Here is a 15,618-nt window from a genome sequence, read left to right as displayed (position 1 = left end):
GCCATTGCGCTTTAGGCCCGGGGAGCTCCTCTTTGTCCTCCTCCCACGCTCGGGGCAAGAAGCCCGCGGACCCGCACAGGCCGGCAGTCACCCTGCCGGGCTCCCGGCTGCGCTGCCTTTTATTCAAACAGTTGCCGAGGACCACGATAACTCGGGCAGGGTTCTTTTCCTTCCCAACAATAGCTGACCTCTTTGGGCACCCAGGCCTGGCCATTGCCCCAGGAGACGCCGTGGCCACCCTTGTAAACTTCGTCCTTCCCAGCCCTGGCAGATAGCAGCAGCAAGCTCGCCCAAGCAGCCCCAACTTAATTTTCTTCCCCTTGGGACACGTTTCCCTGGAAAATCTCTCCCTAGCACCCTCCTGCCATTCCTACGGGGGCAAGAAATATTTTAATCCCAATAGAAAAGACTCAATTTAAGTGCAGGGTGGGGCGCAGAGGGTGGGGCAAAGGTGGCTCAGAGTATTGATTTCCTCTTTGGTCCAAAAGAGTCACCGGCGGATAAAGCGCAAGTTTGTGCCCTTGGTCGACCGAGGACTTGCAAATCGAGAAAACAAAGTGTCCAGTGAGATGCGGAGTATGCCCAGATTTTCCTGCAGATGGGTTTGCGGAAAAAGCCTGTGATGTGAACTTTCTGTAGGTTGTGTATGGAGGGAGCTCAAGGGAAGGGGGAAGGGGAGGGGGCCCGGGAGGGGCCGTGTGAGCGTGAAATGTGCCAGTATGTATGTGTGTGCTCAGGCTTGGGGGCCGTGGAAGGAGTCGATAACATCCCGCAGGCTAATTGGTTTAAGACATTCTGCAAGCGCTGGAAAAGGTCGTTGAAGGAGTTCGCTGCACACACGCAAAATAATAATCTTAAAAAAGAGTGCCGGGCATGCGCACAGAGAGGATGCCATATTGGAATGAGGCTGTAGTGGGAGTCGGAGGACCCGAGCGGGCGCGCGAGGGAGGCGGCGGGCGGGGAGCAAGCGAGGCAGAGCGAGCGGGAGCTAGGCAGAGCCTGCGAGCGAGGCCCACGTTCTCGCGGGTGGCGCCTGGGGCCTTGGTCCACGCGGAGGGGAGGACGAACTTCACCAGGTAGGGCACCACGCCGTCCGCTGTCCCCACGCCCAGACCGCTCCGCCAGCAGACCTCTGACCCGCAGGTTGAGTGCGCCGGTCAGTTTTCTTTCTTTCTTTCTTTTTTTTTTTTCAGTTTAGGAAAAAAAGGGAAGCTCGAGCCGACGCAGGGTAGGGGACTGGAGGAGGGGGTGCTGAGGGAGAGGAGCGAAAGAGAAAGGCAGGAGGAGAAAGCGACAGCACTTGAGCAGAGCCCCAAACTACGTTCTGCGCTCCCGGTTGTCATTTTTGCTTCCTATGTCCCCTTCCCCTTCGTCCCTCTGCTTTGAAAAGCCCGGCCTTCCGGGAGTCAGTCCGGAGTTGCGAAGTGCCCTCCTCCCTGGGTGCAAGCTGTCCCCCCTCCCGCCGCCCACCTTCCTCGTTTGCGCTCCTTTTAGCGACGCACTCGCTCATGCTACCCCGCGCTCCCCTCTCTCCTCGCTGGGGTCTTTCTTTTTTGGTGTGTGTGTATTTTGGGGAGGGGTGAATAATGGAGACCAAGCATCCAGGGGGTGAAAAATCGGTGCACAGATAACATTCGGAATCACCCCCTTGGAAACATTTGCCTGTGCAGCTGAAATGAAATTGTCAGTAGTAGTTTCGGAGCGTGCTCCGGCAAGGATGGTCTTTTTGTTCTTCTTTTCTTTTTTCTTTTTTTAAGTAATATACTGTCACTTGGGCCTTTCCTGTTGTCTACTCTCATATGACCTCCTTTCAGGATTACTAATCTAATCTGGTTTTGGAGTTATTTTTTAGTGTGTGTGTGTAAAAAATCTGCCAGAAAAAAAAAACAACACAACAAACCAACTGTAGGAACTGCTAGATATACTTACGGATTTTGACCCGGAGTGGCAGAGGGGATTAAGACGGGAAAGGGGGAGACTTGGGAGTGAAGTGGGAAGTGGGTGATTCGCGGTGGCCGGACACATATCCAGAGCCTGGTCGGTACTTGTGTTTTCTTGGAAGCTCTACAACTGTGGGGAAGGAGTATTTAGAAACCGTGCCAGTTCCAATATGGCGGGCTAAGGTGGCTTTTAAAAACTGAAAATAAAGGTTTTGAAGTGGGAAAAAACCCCGCTGGAGTTGCCATCCCTTACTTTCGACTTTCTTTGCCTACTCCAGGAGCTGCTTTAGCGAATTAAGTGGGAAAAAGGAGAGGGAATGAGGTGCCCTCGTTTTTTCCGTGGTTAAAGTCTGCGTGTCCAGTCCATTGCTGGAGGGGAAAGGGGCGCCGCCGGCCCGGACTGGGGCATCCAAGCACAACGGCTGTGTGCTTTTGGGTCAGAGTATATACCTGTGTGTGCAGTTGAGGGGGCGGCGTGGGTGTCAGAGATATCCGCCCCAGTGTGTATACGCGTGCATCTTGGAACCAGACCCTGCCATGATTTGACGTGACAAACTGCTGACACGTGGTGCAAAATACGAGGGCAGAAGGAATGATTTATTTCGTATTTTTGTGTGAGGAGTTCTCGCGCTAGCTTTCTCTCTCTGTATGCTGGATCCTGTGAGATAAAGCCCGGAGTAGGTGAAGCGAGGAGGTGCTATTTAAAAGGACTTATTAAAACATCCAGGGTATTGGGTGCAATAGGGCTGCAGGCGCCTGTGGGGTTTTGTGTGTGCATGCACGGGGGCTCGCTGCACTTAGCGGTGGCTCCTAATACCCTTCGCGCGGCGGTGGGGTGGGAGATGGGGGGAGGGCGGTTGAAACGTGGGAAAGGTGACAGTGGAATCGCAGAAAAGCGGGGACACTCGGACCTCCGCCAAAAAGCAAGTAGGGTCGAGACGAGGAGTTGCTTTGGAGTTGCGCTGTAAGGAAGGTGGGGGATGGGGAAAGCGTTCTGAGAAGAAAGTGTCTCAGGTCCAGATCCTGCTCCTAGAGGGCTCGATAGGAGACTGGGGTCCTCCCAGCTAATGGGCGGGGCTGTCGCCTTATGGTTTGAGTGCGTGGCAAGGTGCGGGGGTGGGGAAGGCTGGCATCCGGGGTCGGGGAGGGTCTGGGACTGGAGTTGAGGGGCAAAGTCGGAGCCTGAAAGGGGAGCCCGAGGGAAAGCCAGCAAACACGAGCTCGATTAGTTGTGGACGGGGGTCCCCAACAGGGGTCGCCAGTGGCCAGGATGCTGCAGCCCAGCGGAGGTTGCGCGACTGCTGTGAGAGGGACCCGGGGAACAGGGGCCATGCGGCCGCCACGCACGGTTCCTGGGGCCTGGGATGGCTTGTCCAGGGGACCTTCTCTGGGCTGGTGAGCCTGATGGCACATCTGCCAAGTGCACCGACACAGTTAGGTTTGTAGTTAACGCAGTAATGTGGTCTTTGGGCATTTGCAGGGGCCTGGGGACGACGGGGGTGAGGATCGATAGGATCATCTCGTCCTTCCCACTTAGACTCCGCGTGGGCTGAGAAGCCTTCCCCTCTCGGAGCTCCGTGGGCGGGGGTCGGGGGTAAGTGTCACTGGAATTGGAGACCCTGCGGCAGATTTTCCTTCTCACCCCGGAGGCGAGGATGAGCAATGGGCGACACTTTAGCTAAGACTCCTTCCGCCTCCCGGGGCGGAGCGCGCGGCGCGTCCACGGAGCTTCCAGTCTGCGCTACCGGTATGTCCTCTTGGGGACAGCTCTCTCGTGGGCTTCGCTGAAGTGGAAACCAGGCTAAAATGGCTCTGTGCTTGTAAACTGCAGTTTCAGCCGGGAACCCCTCCCCTCCTCCTCCTGACGTAGCCGTTGACAAGCTTACAGTTCCTCCAGCGCCTCGGACCCCGCGATTTTGTACCGAGCTTTGTCGTGGAAGTGAACGTACAACAGATTACAAAGAACATTCCACAGGATTTTCGTCGGGCCCAAGTTTCCCTTTATTGTGGGGAGGAGCAGGAGGAACCCAGCAGACCACCGCTCTGTATTCCGGGGCGGGGAGACTCGGGCGACTCCGCCGGCCCGGGGCTGGGGACCTTTACGGTAAAAAACGGAGGGAAGTGCCCTGGGGACGTAGAGGGTGGCTGTGCGGGAGCGATTGCCACCCCAGGGGCTCCTGTCTTTGAAGGCATTTGTGGTGCAGAGACGATGCCGGGAAGCCTGGGAGACGACGGTTCTCAAACTTCTGGAGACCTGCTTGCAGTTTCGCTTTCTGAATTTTCGGGATCTGTGGATTTCTAGAATTGGGTGGGATTCCGGGAAGGGCAGGGAGCCAAAGGTTGGCCGTTCATATTCTCCTTCTTTCGGCGCGGTAGTCAGACTTCCCACCTACCCGGGCATCCCTTGCTTTGCCTCCTTGGACCCTGCGGGTGCATTGGAGGGTCTCGGGCTCCGGTCCTCAAGCGTGGCTCGGGAGACTAGACCCTGCACTGTGTTTTGTCTTTTGTCGGCTCCGGCGGCGCTGCCGCGGTGGATCCAAACCTACTGGTGGGAAACCGATTTTCATTTGGGTAGACCTTACTTAAATCCGAATCCATCGCCACTGCCCTGCACTTTCTGCCCTCCTCCCGCCTTGCACCGTATCCTAGGGACCTACGAGAGTGATTGGTGTGTCTATACCAAGCAAATGGATTCATGTTTTTCCAGATTAGAGGAAACGCAAAAACAGACTTAATTTCTGCCTCTTTTCCTGGGGAGGCGGTAGTGGGTGGGGAGAGAGATTGAGCAGGTTAAGTGGGGGAGGGAAGAGGCCTTGGTGGTCAAAAGGAGTTGTTGGCCAGGCTTTCCTTTGAGATAGGAGGTCTGCTACTTTCTCCCTGCTAAGCATTAAATTTGCACACACTCTACTTCCTCTCTCTCTTAAATAAATACTGTCTCAGATCTTTATCTTAGCTCATTGCTGGGACTAAGCTGCCTGCTTCAAAAAGGGTTGGGGGAGACAAGGACGCACACCGGACACCCGCCTGCCCCCTACCAAAGTTTGTTGTGTGCGCAGAATCCCTTCCCCGGCCAGTGTAAACCACTACCCTGTGGCAGGGCTTTTCAGCGGCCCCTACTCCAGAGAGGAGTACCATCACCGCCCTGTCTTGAAGCTTGTTGCTTTAGAAGTGACAGCTGAGACCTGCTGAGTTGAGAACTAATTTCCCATTAGAATACCGGCACCTTGAACCTCAAGCAGGCTATCTTTCTGGGACACAAATTTCAAGTTTGAATAATGATAGGAGTCATTTGTGATAGGGCTTTTCCTCTTTTTGTTTTCTTGCTGAAATTATGGACTAAATTTTTTAAAAAATGTTAGTTATAAACAACCAGCTTCATGATTCTTGAGTTAATGAAAAGAATCTTGCATAAGTTCCCAAAGAAAGTGGAAAGCCTTAGTGACCTCAGGAGAGGACAGCCTCTCCTGTCTGTTCCCTTTTGTCCCAGACCTTCCTTTGCTGCCCTGGGAGTATTAAACCATTTTATAAACCCCATTTCTGCCACTCTAGTAGAGGTGGCATTTTCCACCTTTCTCTACATATCAATGTCCCCATAGAACTTGTCCAACCTGAGAAGAAATGCTGGATGATGGGAACATTGCTCAGAGCAGTAGGTGAATGAAGGTTCCATTTAATTGATGCCGTGCTTTCGGGATTTAAGAAGCTTGTGCATGAAAATGCAGACTCATCATGGCCTACACTTAAGCCTAAAAATTTTTGTCAGGATATTAAATTAAAAGCATTTTTTGTCAATAACTTGAACAAACATGGTCTATTGTGGGATTTGAATTAACTCCAGTTCTCATATTCTGAGTTTGGACATTTCTCTCTTAGCATTTCACTATCTGGAATATTTGGATTTCACTTAACGGTGTAGTGATCATGAAGAACCTCTAAGAGGTTCTTATACCAAAATGAAATTAGAATCTGAAACTCAATACACATTTTGTGTTTTTTCCAACTGTTCTACATCTATATCACCCTAGTAGCAACTGTTGGCACGAATAGGAATCCCTGATTTGGGTTGCAGTGAAGAAGGAAACTTTACTCATAGCAAAACAGCTCAATTGTGACACAGTAAGGCTGTCTGTGGAACAGTTCACAGCCAGTTGTGAGGCAACCCCGGGAGCCAGACCACTATCTGGCTAGACATCTCTGCTCTGCACCTCAGTGGTCTAGTCTGCTTTGTTCCTAGTCAGCAAGATAACCTTGGTGCTTCAGCTCAGCCTAAACTAATTGTAGGTGGGAAGGGAAGGGTGCTGGCAGATCCAGGGGGTAGCTGACTTATGTAGACAGAAGTCCCTGCCCCTCCCCTTGATTGGTCCATTCTAATGCAAATGAGGACTCCAAATCTTCAATGTTTTGATTGGCACAAAAGGCACTGTCCTGATTGCTCAGAACAAAGCTGCTCTGATTGGTTGGTAAAGGAGCTGATGAAGATAGAGCTGTATGGATACCTACTGGTTGAAATAAAATTCCTGGAACTCCTTTATATGGGCTGGCTTAGGTGGAATGAGTACAGTGCAGAGGCAGGTAGTTCAGTGCAGGCTTCTCCCTGAAGTGCAGTTTAAGTGAGAAGCTCCTGTGTAGAAATGGCTGCTGGACTCTTAAAATTATACACACACACACACACACACACACACACACATTTAGACAGGAGAAAGAGAAGGAGAGAAACATGATGTAAGAGAGAAACACCAATCTGTTGTCTCTTGTACTCACCCCAATTGGGAATAGACCCTTTGCTTTTCAGGACAGTGCCCAACCAAGTGAGCCACACTGGTCAGGGCTGGACTCTGTTTTTTTTTTTTTTTTAAATTTGAGCCCAGCTAGCCATCAGGAGCCCTTCTTAGTAGATATCTTCTTTCTCAGGGTCCACACAACTTACTGTCCCCATTTTACAAATAAAAAAATTAGGGGAATTTGTTGCAACAAACAGAAGGTCAATGTGTGCATTCAGTGTGCTGATCCAGGATTTAACAACTCTATTTTGAAAGGGAGATTCCTGATGGAGGAGGAGAGAATACAGAATCAGCAGGCATGGCTTCTGGTTTCAGAGATTGTTTCTGTCTAGCTGTGTGATGATGGACCAGTTATGTTAGCTTTCTGAGCCTCATCTTCCTTATCTACAAAAGAAATGCATTGTATTGGAATCTCATTCAAAGATCTCCATGCTTCTATTGGAAAAAAATCAGTGATTTAACACATCTGTGCAGGCATGGCCAAGTGATTCATCTTTTGGACTCATGTCTACAAAGTATAGTGAAAACACTACTCACCTTGGTTAACACTGGGTTGAGATGATATTTGTGAAATAGTGGGTTGAAGTGCTGTTATCGTTGAGTGACTTAAGCTCCACATAGGGTCATCTATTCATTCCTGTTCTGGAAAAGGGCAGGCATAGAGAAAATTGAGGCGTATGCACATGTGGCCTTCACAAACACCCCAGTCATGGCATGGGCGGCATGTCTTTGAATACAGACCATAAAGGATGCCTGACTGAGCTTGCTCTAATAATTCCTAGAAAGGCCTATTCCAAATAGCTGTCTGTACTGCAGCGTTCCCGACAGGGTGAGCGAGCAGACCTCATCCACTAGTATGTGTGCTGTGGCTGAAGACTGCAGCCTCCGGGTAACGCAGGGAGTGAAAGAATCAGATCTGACCTTCTGTTTTCCATCCCCTCTTTGCATGGGGCCACTAGGCAGTATTTCCTTTCTTTGTGAGACTAAAAATTTCCTGGGACAATTCATAAGAAAAAATGATCTTTGTGGCTAAAACAGGTGTTGGCTGTGTTGCAGTTAGCGTAAACAAGATGTTTATGGACAGGACCATGTAATGGAAATACAGGAAGATAGTTGATTTAGAACTTGCAGTATAACAAAGGATGTTGCATGATTTATATGAAGCTACCAGATAAAACTCTTAAGGATTGGCTTTGAATACCAGTTCAGCAGTGTTCTGATGAGAAGATGCTGCCATCAAACTCCCCATCGGGTTAGCAGTAGTGAATTTCTGAGTGGTGATAGTTCACCATTCATTGAGAGTTAGGGTCCTTTGTGTTACTGATAAGATGATGCTCACTAATCAGAAAGTTTTACTTTCTTGTCTCTTAGGTTTCCATTTCTGTGGTAAGATAGATGTCCTTGACACTGATTAAAGAAAGAATCCATGGTGCTTTTTGGTTTCATTCTTTTCGATTTTATTAAAAACAGAAATGACACATTTTGGTAGATACAGTGCTTGTTAAAGCATTTGGTGAATTCTGTAAAGCAGGGCAAGTGATGTCAGCAGTTGTGCCTACGGAAGAAGGATTTGGAACTGGTGGGAGATGGGAAGATGAAACAGATTTTTATCTTGTGATTTTTCCCCCCTGAAGTTTTATTGGCCAAGAAAAGGTCTTATAAAGACTTATTCAAATACACCTTCTCTACTTTCTTCTAAATTTGGCAAGCTGCTGCTGCTGTTGCTTTCCATTTTTGTCAAAACTGAAGTATGAACAGCAGCAATTTAAGGGATAATACAAGAGTCTGAAATTCCAAGTGCAAGTTTTCACGAAGTTTCATTTTCAGTGTAATTGAAAGAGATGGTCATTTAAAAACTGGACCCTTGGATGAGTGGGTCTAGGGGTTAACGGTGAAAGGATTGTGGAATTAATGGGGTTTGGAGTCATCTGTTTACTGTGAATAGTGTTAAAATTAAGAATAATTACTTATTTAAACATCTGCTGTTTGCCAGTCATTTTCCTTGTTTTGTATTTCACCTTCTTGATGAGAGTGTTATCACCCCCACTTTACAGATAAGGAGAATGAGACTTCAGAAAGCCCAATGTAATGTCTAGTCTTACATTATCTTTCTTTTTGTTTGCAGAATTTTTTAAAAAAAATTGTTGTTCAATTAGAGTTGTCTGCATTTTCCCACTGCATTTGCCCACCACTCCCCCCACCCCAGCCAGCCCCCCTCTTCCCTTGCTTGCACCCTCCCCCTTGGTTATATTATGTAAAAACTGTAGTCCCTGTAGTGTAGTGGTCATTCGCTGTGTGTGCGGCACTGTGCTGGCCGCTGGAAAGCGCGTTCTCTTACTGAATCTCTATAGGTGAGTGCTATTACCCTTATTTTGTTGCAAAGGGGATTGAGTCTTTGGAGAGGTTACACCAGATCATACATGTAAGGGTTTTCTTTGTATTTGATTTAAAATATAGACTGGAGTATTTTCTTTTTGCATTCAGTTCAGATGGCCATGGGACAAGATAGCTTTTAAAGGCAGCTTAAATCACTGTTATTAAATGCGGAAGTGAAACTACTTGGTGTGCCAGGGTTGGACTGGAAAGTTGTTCGCTGTCATGTAAATTGACCATTAAAGATTTGGAAAGTGTCGAATTTATGAAATTTCATCTTGATTAAAGAATAACTGGGCAGTGCTGAAGGGAGGGGGCAAAGAGGGGAAATTGATACAAATTTAATAGCATAAGCAATAAAATATAATTTAAATAAAAATGTCCTCAAGTTGTGGAAAGGAGTGGAGAGTGAGAATCTAAAAGATACTGTGGAAAGCTGGGGAGGAGAGCTAGGCTTTTCCCTTCTAGATAATTTTGGCCACTGAAGAACATATAGCCTTCTAGATTTATCTTAAGATTTTGGTCTTTTATTAGATTATTTTCTTCTGTTGTAGAAAACCACAGACCCCCCCCCCCAAAAAAAAGCTGCCCTTTATGGGACCCCTAAATAAGCACTATCTGTTTCCGGTGCTCACTTTGGGTTCATGAACTGGTTGTAGACTCCTCTAGTGAATCTTGAAGCTGGCAAGTCAGATATTTTTTACTCCATATAAGCAGGAATTAATCTCACTTCCTTTAAAGCACAGGAGAAAAAAATTTTGCCACATCGAAGTAGCTGACTTTTTATAGAAATTGGCTTTGGCATTACTTTAGAAAGTGCACTGAGTGCAGGGTCGGTAAGCTCTAGTCTGATGGTTAGAGGGAACCCGAGACGCAGTGTTTCCAGGGGCCTTGGCTGAGTCATTTTCTTTCAGGCATCAGCCTCCTGTTCTCGATTTTTCCTCTGATGAATGGCAGGATAGAATCGTTGCTTGGTACAAATATATCTTAAAAACCTGCTTTAAAAGGTAAAAGACATGTTTACTTTACTATCTCTCACTTGTATATGGTACTTGCTTACCAGTTGCAGAGGAAGCATTTGTGTTTGCAGTCATTTTTCTTTTTTCCTGTCTCCACATTGGAAAGGATGTTTCCCTCTGGGTGTTTTTTGTTTGTTTGTTTGCTTTTTTAATGTTATATACTCAGTAATAGTCACTTTGTCTATGTACAAAGCAAAAACACTCACCGGACATGCTTCAGAAAAGGTGATCTGTCATTTGATATAAATAGATGCTTCTTGGTGCATGGCACAGGTTGGAGTTTTTCAATTAAAAAAGACAGAGATTCATACAAGACTGTCCTAAACAGCCTTCCAGCTGGTGCTCTGTCTGAAAGAGATGCATTGCTTCTCAAGCGTTGCGGAGAGCTTGGAGAGCGTTCCATGAAATGAGTGGAGACGGGGACAGGAAACGTCAAGGGGCATGGAGGGAACAGCCTGCTGCCGAAACTCAGGTTGGATTACTGAAGTGTCCGCACTCACTTCTCCAGGGAAGAAGCTGGATTTGCTTTTCTGAGGGTAGAAGAGGAATGAGCAAGGTGCACTTTGGAATGGAGATGGCTGGGAGGAGGAGGAGAGTTTATCTGGAGAGAATAGTTCAGCTGCATGTGCGGGAACGGGAGGACAGAGGTCGTGAGGACAACGACAAATCCTGAGGGCAAAGGTTTACTTTTCTAGACAGTTTACTTGTTTTAAGAATTAATATCATTGTTGATATTAACTTGTTCAGTTAAACTTCATCTGCTTTTGATCATATTTATTCTTCCATCAGTAGTCTTTTATTTGTCAATGAACAAGCTGCAGATGTACAATCATTACTCCAGCTGTATGTTGAAGGCTGCAGGATGCACCCACTTTGCTCACTGGGGCTAAGGTTGATTTGCTGAGATTTCTGCCGGCATGCAACCTGACTGCGGTCCTTGAACACTGCAGTGCTCATCCTGCATGTTTTGTCCTGGTCCATCTTCTTTGCATTCACAGCCTTCATTTTTCACTTGGCCCAATGAAGAGGTTTTTAAAGTTCCAAGTATGTAAAAATATATGTTTAAGAGGCTTCTCTCCCAGGTTTCTAAATTTTTGTTTTTGTAGGTGATTTTTCAGATACTTATTTGATGGCAGGTGAGATTCTGCAGGAATTGGTCTTTATTCACTTGTTTCCTTGGCAAGGAGCTTTCCTAGCTGAGCAGAGGGCAGGGAGGAGGCTGTAAGTCAGGCCCACAGTGTTTCGAGAAGCATTAGCATCCAGGTACTAATTAAATAGAAAAATAAAGGAGGCAGAATGCAGCTGGTGATGGTTGTTAGTGAAGCTGACTTTTCTGAGATGTTTCGGGCCTCACAACTGGTGTAACCAATCCCTACCAAGTGTGCTGCTCTGATTTTAGGTAAGGAGATGTCAATAGTTGAATGCCAACGTTTAAATAAAAGCTGATGGACATGGAGCAACTTTAGCGTTTCTCTGCTCCCCTCTCCCCTGGTCCATTCTCTATAGCACCATTCCTGAAAAACAGCCAGCTCTGGAATCAGACATCACAGCTGAAGTTCTGGGTTGTAGCAGGAGAAGGGCTCCAGGGGGAGTAACAGGATTCAGAGCCTGGAGTTTTGGCCCTTGCCATTCTTTGTCTTGAAAACTAACTTAAATATCCTGTCTTCCTCCCAGCTAGCTGTAAAGTACAGGATGCTGCCTTCCCCTTTTCCGCCTCGGCTGCTCTGAACTAGAGTGGCTCTGTGTAGTTTATTTGATAAGTCCTTGAATAGCCAGGAAGACATTTTGGGCCTAACTCACCTCTTTCGTGAAAGCTATTAAGGATGCAGCTCAGACCATTCTAACGTTTTCTTTTTCAAGTCTCTTCCATGTGAGTGGATGCTGTGTTATTCTCCCCTGTAGTACACACTTAGTTTTAACAAAGAAGGCCAGTGAAAACCCAATTCCCAGCAATGTTTGCGTGGGAGGTGTGACTTCAGGAGGCTTGCAGAACAGCAGTCGCTGTGGTTTTCAGATGAGAACAGTGTTGCTTGTGGTGGTTAGAAGGCCAAGAGCAGATTCTGTAAGCAATAGCTATACTATAATATTGTATGAATGCTGGTTTTCTGCCGTCCCCTGCTGGGTTGGTTACATGTCCTATGTTCTTCACTAGCCAGAGTAAATTAGGGTGTTTTAATTGACTTTGCATGATTGGTGGTTGGACTCCAACAGAGTAAACTTCTTTTATGCAGTTAAATGATATGATTTGTAAAATTTGATTTATGCCCAGTTTTATGGGTATATCTATGACTTAAACACCTAAAAGGATTTAGTTGGGTATTTGGGGATCTCATCCTTCTTTATTGTAAGTAAGTAGTTAATAAATACATAAATAATTTGTAGGTAAATAGTAAATACATACATGAACTTCCAATGTGGTACACAGCTTGCCTGCATTTACTTTTTTTTTATGTTCACTTGAGACCATTTTTTCATTGCTTTTAGAGAGAGGAGGGAGGGAGGAAGGGAGTGGGGGGAGAGAGAGAGAGAGAGTGAGAGAGAGAGAGAGAGAACAGAGAAACATCAGTGTGAGAGAGAAACACTGATTGGTTGCCTTCTCCAACTGGGGATCCAACCGGCAACCTGGGTACTTGCCCTGACAGGGAATTGAATCTGTGTCCTTTTGGTTTATGGCACAACGCTCCAGCCAACTGAGACACACCGACCAGGGCGGGTTTTCTCTTTTGAGCACAGAACATGGAAAGCTCTTATTTTTTTTCATGCCCATATTGAACAACTGATTTAGCTCCTCTGCTCTCCAGTAACCCGTGCTGTTTGATTGGGAGGTTAGGGGTGACAGTTAAAACCATGAATTAGAAGACACAGAACGTTTTTTGTGGGAACAGTAGGCTGCCGCCAGTGCTGGAATTTACTCCTTGACTGCCTATTACCCCCAACATATCATATTTCCCAGTACTGAGTTATGGACCTGATTGTAAAAAATTAGCATTTCTTATGCTGGGGCAGCAATTTGTGTCAGATTTCAATCTATTTAGAGTGAAAACCAATGAAGCCTGGCTGAAAAAATGACTGGTAAATTGCTGTCCTAATCAAGGTAAATCAAGCTCGAGCATATGGGGGATGGCAAATTTCCATGAGCTTGCTGCCCCAAAGAATCAGTTCCTCTCCTTGGTGATGGAATCAGGCATGGGCTGTCTGTTAAGACAGTCTTGAGTTGCCCGGTAAGAGTGGGGAGGAGATGGGCTTAGTCAGGCATTATTAGCAAGCGGAGTGATCGGGCTGACAGGGTAGATAGAAATAGAAGGAAGCTCTCCTTGATAAGAGCGCCTGGCACTTGACAGTGCTTTTCATCTTCAAAGCCATTTACAAATATGATTTTTGCAGATACTCTTGTGATCCAAGGCTGCTGTTTGCATGTTGCATTTTAGGAAGATGGAAGAAGTGATTCGTCAGAGATCAGGTGTTGGGAAAAAATTTAGTTGTGCATCCTTCAGGATGCTCTGAGATTTTCCATTTTCAGTGGAATATTTTGAAAGGTTTTAGCTTAGATTAGATGTCCTGTGCTTATTTTGAAATTCCTGGAGTGTGAAATGAGGCAGTTTTCTCTGTGATTTAGACAAGCTAGATTTCCAGGGGCAGCTAGAGCATGTCTGGAATTTCATAAGCTTTCAGTTTTAGACCATCACATTTTATCTTCTGTTGGAGAATATTCCCTTTTTTGAGTCATGTTAAAAAACAACAACAACAACAAACAACAGCAAACCTTTTCCTATGTTAGAATAGCAGGCTTGAAGTTATGAGTATATTATTAGTAAAATTGCTAGTTTTTTTGAGCTCCTTTAAGGGAGAGCAATTTGAAAGGTCTAGATAATTGGGTAACTTTAAAATAAATTCAGTATTTATTTTATCACTATTATATAAGGCTTACTAGAGTGTGCCCTTCTAAGTAGTAAACATTTGGTAATGTACATTTTAATAAAGGGAGATAAGAATGATTTCTAATGTTAAGGTAGCTTTGTTATTAGAGTATGAAGTTTTGGTTTTTCTCCTGAGTTTGGATAATTTGTTTCAAACTCTGGGTACACAGTGAGAGCTTAATATTTATCATGCTTAGTAAAATAAAATTAAGGTGAAAATGTTATGTATCAGCACTGGCGTAAGGAAGGAAATAATTAACTGACTCATAACTGGACATTTGAAGTTGGAGCTGGATGCGTCTTGATTGCATTGGATATGAGAGGGAGATCTGTCTTAGAGTCTACACTTGCCTAATCTCAGGGAAGAAATTGATTGTTTCTGCTTTGGATGCTCAATTCTAAACAGGCGATAGTAGGCAGATACCTCCTACCCTTCCATGTTGGAAGATGGGAAATTCTTTCCTGTGTAATTTGAGTAGCCTTAGAGCACAGACTTACAGACACTCACACTGGGGCTTCCTCTCAGAGTGACCCAGCAGGTCTTCTTCACACAGTGATCTCGCCATCAGCAGCCTACCCCCTGTGCTCAGAGATGCCAGCCAGCAATTTAATCCCCCGCTCTCCCATGTGAGAAATCGGAGTGCTGAGGAAGGCTGCTAATATAAAAAGTAGAGAGCAAAGTTATGAAGAGGGAAAAATACCTTCTTTTATGAGGGAGAGAAAAAGTCTTAAAAAAATGGTCAGCTGTCTCCAGGATATAATAGAAGGTTTCACATTCATGTAACAAGAACAGGATAGGACAGAAAGGGAATATTATGAGAATTACAAAGAGCTTTTTAAAAATAATTTTTTAATTAAAAATATTTCATTTACATTTGACACTCAGTATATTAATTTCAGGTGTACAGCACAATGGTTAGACATTTAAATAATGTACTAAGTGATCTCCCTGATACTTCAAGTACCCACCTGGCACCATACATAGTTATTACACTATTATTGCGAATATTCCCAATGCTGTATTTACATGCCCATGACTGTTTTATAACTGCCAATTTGTACTTCTTACTCCCTTCAACTTTTTCACCCAGCCTCTGAACCCCACTCCCATCTGGCAACCATCAGTTTGTTCTCTGTATCTATGAGCCTGTTTCTGTTTTGTTTGTTCCTTTACGTTGTTCTTTAGATTGCACATATAAATGAAATCATGTGCTATTTGTCTTTCTCTGTCTGACTGATTTTCCTTAGCATTATAGCCTCTAGGTCCATCCATGTTATAGCAAATGGTAAGATTTCATTCTTCTTTTATGACTGAGTATATTCCATTGTACGTATGTCCACATGTTCTTTATCCAGTCATCCGTTGATGGATACTTAAGTCATTTCTGTATCTTTGCTATCTTAAATAGTGCTGCTTTATATATTGTTTGCTTTATATACTTAGGTGTGCTTATGTTGAGTGTATAAATGTTTACAGGGGTTATATCCTGTTGCTGGATTGATCTTTCATCATGGTGAAGCATCCATTTTTGACTCTTGTTAGAGCATTTGTCTTAAAGTCTATTTTGCCTGATATAAGTATTGCTAC

General features: G+C 45.5%; 1 protein-coding gene across 6 annotated transcripts in view; it reads left to right on the top strand.

Annotated features, from left to right (window-relative positions):
• Window positions 1–491: 491 nt before the first annotated feature.
• SFMBT2 (Scm like with four mbt domains 2) overlaps window positions 492–15,618 on the top strand; it is a 220,138-nt gene continuing 205,011 nt past the window's right edge. Inside the window, exon 1 of one of the 6 annotated variants that reach the window (XM_036024495.1) lies at window positions 492–635. The gene's annotated coding sequence lies outside the window, so the exon portion shown is untranslated. Of the gene's footprint in view, window positions 636–916; window positions 1,157–3,242; window positions 3,379–3,449; window positions 4,045–15,618 lie in introns of those variants that run through there. The other 5 variants (XM_036024478.1, XM_036024501.1, XM_036024485.1 and 2 more) reach the window with 5 other exon arrangements.

Source organism: Phyllostomus discolor, chromosome 1 (assembly GCF_004126475.2).
Source record: "Phyllostomus discolor isolate MPI-MPIP mPhyDis1 chromosome 1, mPhyDis1.pri.v3, whole genome shotgun sequence".
NCBI lineage: Eukaryota > Metazoa > Chordata > Mammalia > Chiroptera > Phyllostomidae > Phyllostomus > Phyllostomus discolor.
This window is presented reverse-complemented; position numbering and strand designations above follow the sequence as displayed.